Below are 8,363 nucleotides of genomic sequence, written 5' to 3'. Positions count from 1 at the left end.
GAAAGGGAACGCTCATTATACGCGTGGGAGAGCCTGCACAACAATTTGTCCTTGTGCACGCTCTGGTTAAAAGTTGCTGTTTGCATTGCTGATACAAGCTTACTTAAAAAAAAAAAAAAAGATTAGCAATTTTGCCACTATGTCAGGCTCACTGCCGGTAAGTGAAAATTGGGACAAGCACATAAGATGGCCTTACGTAAACATATGACCAGAATGATTAACAATTAGGAGGACCACTTATTTTAATGATCCACCCGGAAAAAGAAAATCCTCCAAAACACCTTTAAGCCACAGCTGATTTTTATTTTTTTTTAAGTATCAATATAAACTGAACATTCTCCTTTTTTACTACTGATTAGAAAGAAAAAAAAAACAACAGATACCAACTACATCAGCCACCATCAGCCAGCTGTGATTTACAACTATAATTCTTACAAGGTGTTTACTGTACCCAACTTGGCAGACTGAGTGTGTTATCTAATAAGAGAAATATCTGCTGTTAAAGATTCAGCCAGGAGGTCACAAAGAAACCTAAAAGAACATCTAAATTACTGCTGGCCTTGCCTCTGTTAAGGTCAGTATTCATGTTTGAACAATACAAGGAGAAAAATGGCATCTACATACGATATAGTTTTTCCTCAAAAACATCCTGTTGACTTCAGTTTACCATATTAAACAATTAAAAAAAGATTTTCATTCGAAGAGACAAACATGGTTGTTTTAATGTGTTGCTCTACATCAGGGATCACCAACATGATGTCCGCGGGCACCAAGAGGCCCCCAGGGGCCTCATGAGATGCCTAAAGCATTTTCTGAAAACAGTACAACTCACCAGTGGGCTAAGATTGAAATCTTATTTGATTCTGTTTCTCTTCTTTTTCAATCATGTATAGAGCATCATCATTTTAATCATACCGAACATTTAAACATTGATAGAGATTTCGAAATGACAATAAAGAAAAATTTGTAGTTAAAAATAACAATAAAAATATGCTTATTAGGTATGAAGTTCAGGTGAAAACCGATCCCTCCAGTTCATAGATAAATATTGATAGCCCTTCCTATGACTCAGTACCCATGAGGTTACCCTTTAAAAGGTTGGTGACCCCTGCTCTATTGCTATTTTTTTGTGTCAAGACCTAGATGGAATTTCTGCAATACTTAAAATTTTTCTTTGAAAAACGTCATTCTACAGAATATTTACAACTATCATTTTTTTTTTATTGCTTTGAAAAGCAGCTCAGTTTATGGATGGACATCTTTCAATTTCCTGTTGTTTTGCATTGCCTGTTCCTGGCTTCACAAATCAACCTCCGCATATACTATTTCAAAAGAAAACTACTGTATCAGGATGTAAAACTTCTTTAAGCGGGATGACATTTGAAAAATCTTGCAAGAAATCTTTGGCAACTAGCAGTCTAGTATATCAGTTTGTAAAAAAAAAAAAAAGAAACTTCTACAGTCGGATTAAAACAGGGAATAGGAATAGAGCTTTAATTCAATAAAGACTGAATGGTTTGAAAGATTAAGTTTAACATAAAGATCTTTAGTATAAAGGTAACTGAGAAGTGCTAAACAGATCTTTAGAAACACATTTCAGTTTTATTTTGCATCACAGAATCTTTTTTATCAGCCAGTATTTCACAGCTGAGAAAACTTTTCTCTATATTATCATTGCTAATTAGCAGCTAAAATAACTTCATTGAACACTTCAGTGATTCAGTCGGTTTTTGGAAAAAAATGCAAGCTTCTACAATTTCTCTAACTAGTTTATTATAGAGGGTAGAACATATCAAACAGTTATGTAAAGAGGAGGAGTGAAATGGAATGAGCCACTGGCAACATGGACTCCACTATAGACACAGTGTTTAACATCTTCACCCGTGGCGGCTCAATTACCTGAGCGTAATTGCAATAACTCCAATGCCTCTGCAGTCATGCTTGACTATTTCCAGACCAGGTCTGTAATTGAAGGTTGATATATGCAACTGGAAATCAAAGGGGGCTAGGACGGTAACGAGAGAACAGCTAGGCTATGGCTTTCAGAACAGAGCTGTGAATTGCTGCTGCAATAAAAGGCCAGAGTTATTAGCAGAATTGTGAGTGGCAAATTGGTGTGAATGCCAAATCACTGGGGTAAGAGCTGAATGAGATGAGGTACGTTAAAGAAGAGAATCGAGAGGAATCAGGACAAGAGAGTGGATGGCATGGAAACAGCTGAAGCTTAATGTAATGGTGCATATGCTATCAACAGCTCTAGTCATTATATTTCTCAGCTTTCAGTTGCAAATCAGTGTTTACAGAAAGCCCCGGTAAGAAGAATTGAAACATCATAACAATCTTGAAAAGCTTAAGAGAAACAATCTGCTTTAAAAGTTGTATGTGGTCAGATGTTTACCTTGCCTTAGTGTTTTAATTTCATTGTAATTTCATAGAAAAAGCAGCAAGATATATTTATTTTGAAATTTTTCTACTAGTTTAAATGTTTATATCAATTGTCTCTTTTATATCCCAAATTGCATCCTTTGTTGATAAGATTGTGTCATGTAAATAGACTTTGCATATTAACACACTATTGGATCTAATGAACTACAATTCATTAGCTGTATAAAGGAAAAGTCTATTATTAAATACTGTATATGTTTTTGACATATGGGCAAATAGAGTTATTTTTTCCGCCCTCCTATGAAAACTTTAAAGCCTATGAACACCTTTGAATGCCTTTCTGGTTCTAACTTTCAAACTTAAAGAAAGCCATGTTCCAGCAGAGGTCTTGATTGCTTCACTTAAAAATGTGTTGAACTCTGGAGGCATTAGCAGCTCTTTAATTTTTTTAGAAAAAAAAAAGGCAATTGTTATTTCAATACTCAACTAGAGAGAAAACAATAACACTACAAAAAAAAAAGCATATGAGCATAATTTTATGTAGAAGGTAAGTCAAATTTAAGTGCTTTTTAAACTTTAAAAAGGTTGCCTGACAAACTCACTCCACCTTTTAAAATATTTTTGGAACAAGATTTTGGCTGATTCTAAGTTCATAACAATTTCAGAAAAGCTTTGTAGGAATTGTTAAAGATTATTTGATTTAAGCCTCTATGATTTGATTCTCTAGACTGAACCATCTTGTTATATCAACAAAATTGCACCTTGGTTACAACCCACTATGCAGTTTTGTCTTAGATCATTTGCAGTAACAGCTGTCTTTATAATTCCCCTTTTCATTGCTTTGGCACTTTGAGGCCACTCGTGGTCAAGTTTGCATTGGGACCAACATCTGTGTGAAAAAAAGCATTGAGTAAATACTGCTTCCAATTGATTGACGGTTGCAGAGTCCTAGGCTTGCATGAAAACCAGCAAAAATTCCCTCAAACAGACCACACTTAGTGCTACTGCTCCACTTTAATGTGGTCTGAAAGAAACCTGAGATTCTGTGTGGTTAAGCCCAGAAAGCTGAAGGGCTTTGAGTGATTCCAGCATTCCTACATATATCTCCAGACGCTCCAAAACCACAACCCCTGACACAAGCTGTGGTTCCTGACTCAGCTGCCAAAATCCACTATGAGGAATATTCCTGCTTTTCATCCAAGGACCTTCCATAAGGATTTATAGCGGGAAACATAAAGTACTGACAGAAATTCTCTGTCCAGAAAATAGTTCGTAGAGACAGACTTATGACAGCTGTAGGAAAGTAGAGAAAGAAAACCATCTAACCATAACCATCACTTCAAGAAGGTTAGGCTATAGATTATGTCGTTGACAAAATAATAAGACATGAAAGAACAATATTTTGGGATATCCACACCATCGATAAACATTGACTGCATTGATCAAGCAGCATATCCAACTACCCCCTTAAATACTATAGCAGGACCATGGTTCCATTGAAAAATCAAGTGAAAGTTCACTGTAATCTGAAAATAAAATAGAAACTACAAAAGTGTGACAGTCCCTTTTCTGCAGCTTGTTGTTATACTGTCTGAATCTTAAATTCCTATTTTATCAGGCTTCCTGTTAGACAGTGGGAAGACAATTTTGGGTGGGGTTGGGGAGGGGTTGCAATGCAACAGTAAAGACATGTGGCTGCACACTGGGAATAACTATTGGCCGAGGAGTTAATAGGCATGGAATGATGACAGATATCATGGAGTGGACGCCTCACAATGACTGGGAAGGAATTAATAAGCAGGAATGGGTTAATAGTGCATTAAGAGCCAGCAGGAGAACTGCAGGAGACTGTAGCAAGAATCTTCTGAAGTCAGCTGTGAGTAATCAGCCCATGGCGAGCCTTCAACGATTACCATAACAGAGCAATTGGACGTGAAAAATGGATAATAGTATGGACATAGAAATGTGTGTCTCTCTGGGTGTGTTTGTGTGTGGTTGGCTGTGGGAGGGGAATAAAATGCATAAATCCCACTGGCTCTCCAATTGTGACAAACAGAACACAGTGTTTTTTTTTCTTTTTGTAAAGATTAACACTGATGTAACCAAATAATCTGCTAATTTGATATTTATCAGAGAATGGCTTGCCAGAACTGTAATGAGAAAAACGGAAGATGTTAGTAGCATGCAGAAACAGGTGGAAATCAAGAAAAAAAATTATATATATATATATATATATATATATATATATATATATATATATATATATATATGTATAGTTTGACTATTGACAGTAAAAGTCAAAATCGATGCCTTGTTTAATGATGTCATCACAATTACTTGCGATACCTCTTGCTGCAGAGGCAAGATCAGGTAGATCCAATCCAGCTTTTATTGTTGATTGGCATTGTTCTGACTTCTTAGAACTGGCTGTACGCTTTGCAGGTGTTAGCCTTAATGGTCTGGCTTAAGGACCAACAGTAGATGACGTTGTAGGCTTGTTACATATCTACCTGATACATATGCCTGGTTTACGTGCAATCACAAACTGCCTTCTTCTTCTCTGGAAGCTCTCTTTACTTAATAGGTGAAATTTGAGGGCGATTTATTGGACATCTCCCATTTCTCCAACAAGTATTAAGACAAATAAAAATTTTTCAGATTTTTTTTAAAATGTATTTTAAAATAAATGTGTATTTTATGATTTTCTTTTTTATTATTACAAAAGACATATAATCAAGATAAATAATCTTTCCTCCACTTCATATTCATTTTTGTTTGTCAGTCACTTAAACTCCCAGTAAAAAATATAACTACTGTAATATGAAAAAAAGATATAGCTTAAGGGGTACAATACTTTGATAAAGACTTACCGTATATAAATAGATTCTCTCAGTATGGGTGGCTGCTGTGGTCATATAATACGTGTCAATGTCCCTGCAAGTGTGTGGGCTTGTAAATAGCTGTGGCAGCTGTAATGATACTGTATTGCTATGTTTGATCCTAGAGGGTCCAGAAAACCAGATGGCTAATATGTTGCTGCCAACATATACAGCATTTTAAACACAAATACATAGACACCCAGCCCAGGGGGATTTCACCTCAGGAGGCCCCTTTTTCAGGCCTGGGCCACGGGCAAACTAGAAGCCCGCTGGCAATGTCCCTCTTCTGGGTAATAGTCCAGGCACAGACATACCGGCAGTCACCAGCTGCTGGGCCTCACACATGGCAGCTAAATGTGTATGTGTTTGTGTGTTTCCCTTCAAATTGTATAACTCCCCTTTCCTCTGGGCACCACATTGGCTGATCAGAACTTGTGAGAGTTTGGGAAATTGGTACCACCTTACACAGTTGTCCATCTAAGGCATAGTATGACCAGCTAGAACAAAAAGCTTGTTGTTAAGCCAAGAAAAAAAGAAGTTCAAAGAGTGTATGTGCACCATCTTTTGTGAGTTTGTGTCGACAGATGTCGAGTACATGTTGGTCCCTTGTGTGAGGAGCGGGGAGTTTCTGTCTTACCCGAGGCTGCTGTGCAGCTGTCCTGTGCTGATCGCTGTCCCTACAACAGAGACAGAGTTGGTTTGTTAATACACATGTGTATATGAGGAGTGTGGTTGAGAAAGAAACAGTTACAGGAGCCATCAGGGGATGATATTACCTTATTTTCAAACAATAAACTTTGATGCTAGTTTGGTCTTATTTGCATTGTTTTTGACATGAGTATCATATTGTATTGTTACAGTAGTTTCTGTAATGGCAGCATCAGAACATTCACACCAGCAAATTATTACAAGGCATGGTCATATCATAGGAAATACTCAAATCAATGTTATGTAAACCTTTGTTACTTTTGTTGCATGAATCCATCTGGAATTTGACCTCTTGATGTCATGATCTTGGCACTGATGACTGGCTTAAATACTAATTTCATTCATATTTATTCATATTTAAGGTGCTTGCATCCAGTCATCAGGACCAGATTATTCTTGTTCTCTCCAGACAGTGGTGAGTGTGTTTTTAGAGTTCCTTGCTGTTTCCGATTTCCTGATCCTGACCTGTTCTGCCTCTCAACCACTGAGCCCGCTCTCTTCCCGTCTGATCTCAGTGTCTGCCTGTTCCTGTTCTTATATTTTTGTCTGAGCTGGCTATGGGCTGAACTTGTAAACCAAAGTTTCCTGCCTTCGACACCCTAGCCGCTGCTACTGCAGATCTGCAGCTCATTGTTTAAACAAAAGTCTGTTTCTGTATTTGGACCTTTTGGTCCTGTCTGCCCCTGTCTAATCTGTTTGCCTGCCTGTCTTCAAGTCCTGTTGGATTCTTCTGTGGACTGAACCTAGATCTGCCTCTTGATTTTGCCCTTTGAATGCTTGGATCTCCTTTCAGTTCTGCATCCTTTATTCTCCACAGCCTTCTAGGCTACCGCATCTGGAACTCTCTGGCAATGTCCGCTGCGTCTGTTCAGTCGACCGGCTGGGATCATCCTCATTCTCTGGGCACGGATTGAACTGTCAAACCAGGTTAGTGACTAGCACGTTCATAATCATCCTCCGTCAGATTATCACACTCACTTACCTGTATTTCTCTGCAATAGATGTTCCTCCCTCAGATGCCCTAGCCACTGCAGCCGCTGCCACTGTAGAATCTGTCATTGTTTGAATAAATGCTTTTTTAAGTAATCCACTGTCCGTCTTGCCTGAATTCTGGGTCCTACCTTCTGAGCCATTACTCTTGATCACTATGGTTCTTTCTCTCCTGCATACTTTAGTTTACAGAATGTTGGGATTTAGTAAAATATGATGATTTTTCTATTACGTTTACTGCTACTTTACAATAAGACAATGGTTATCTGGTAAACTTTTTTAGATAAGGTAGATTACTTCTGCTAGGCTTGATTTGCAGTTTACATCAAAGCCATTTGCTGCTATATTTGACCCTTGTAAATTATGCAGGTTAACCACTGTATTTCCCTTTTCATTAATATATTTGAAAATGTTTTAAAAGGTTTAACACCAAATCTTCTAATGTGCAAAACAATGTTTAGCATATAGAAGTCACAGAAAAAGAAATGTAGGCGAAATCACAGCATTTGAAACTCTCAGTGTCAGAGTTCTTTCTTATTCTCTTACTCCTGGTTCTATATCATATATATATATATATATATATATATATATATATATATATATATATATATATATATATATATATATATATATATATATATATATATATATATATATATAATGCTTTGAACATGATATGTTTAAATTCTTTTAAGGTTTAATTATTTTTTTATATTACAGGAAAACTGGTGACTCCAATGGTACTGTAGGAGTTTTATTTTTTTTTTGCTCACATTGGTGGCATTTGACTTGGAAAAATATTACTTTCCAGCACTTGAATTTATACTGCCGTTTGATTGTATCAATGGAATAAAGAAAACCTTTTCATATTTTGTTTGAGATGCATTAAGATAATAATTGTTTTATCATCATGAGGGACAATACTGTCCTAACTTGATGGCTTTCTTCTCAGAGGAGGAAAAACAAAATAACTAGAGAGAAAGACCAAAGTGCCATCTCACCAGGTAATAAAGGCCTGTTTTGTGTGTTTGCTTTTAAGTAAAAAACTGTGTAATACCAAAATCCCCTGAGACAAGACAAATCATCTTGAGCTCCATCAAACGATCACCATTTTGTAATGAAAATTATATCTTTGGAACTGCATTTTACAGAATTATCTGTTTTTTCCAGATGAATATCTTTACTGGTTAAAGTTTACTGAAATGGAAAAACTATTTTATTTTGATTTTAGCTATATCTCTCCTGTATCTGCTATAGCAGTTTTTCATGATATACCTTTTTATAAAAAAGAAAACAGATTTCTTTTTAGAAAAATAACACTTATACTGTAGCACCTTTTACCTTTACTGTTACTCCTAGAAATAAATGCCAAGAATAAAGAAGATCTTTCATTGCAGTGGC

Source organism: Cyprinodon tularosa, unplaced genomic scaffold, assembly GCF_016077235.1.
Source record: "Cyprinodon tularosa strain WSP-4 unplaced genomic scaffold, ASM1607723v1 ctg343, whole genome shotgun sequence".
Classification (NCBI taxonomy): domain Eukaryota; kingdom Metazoa; phylum Chordata; class Actinopteri; order Cyprinodontiformes; family Cyprinodontidae; genus Cyprinodon; species Cyprinodon tularosa.
The sequence above is the reverse complement of the archived record's forward strand: the minus strand, read 5'-3'. Positions refer to the sequence as shown.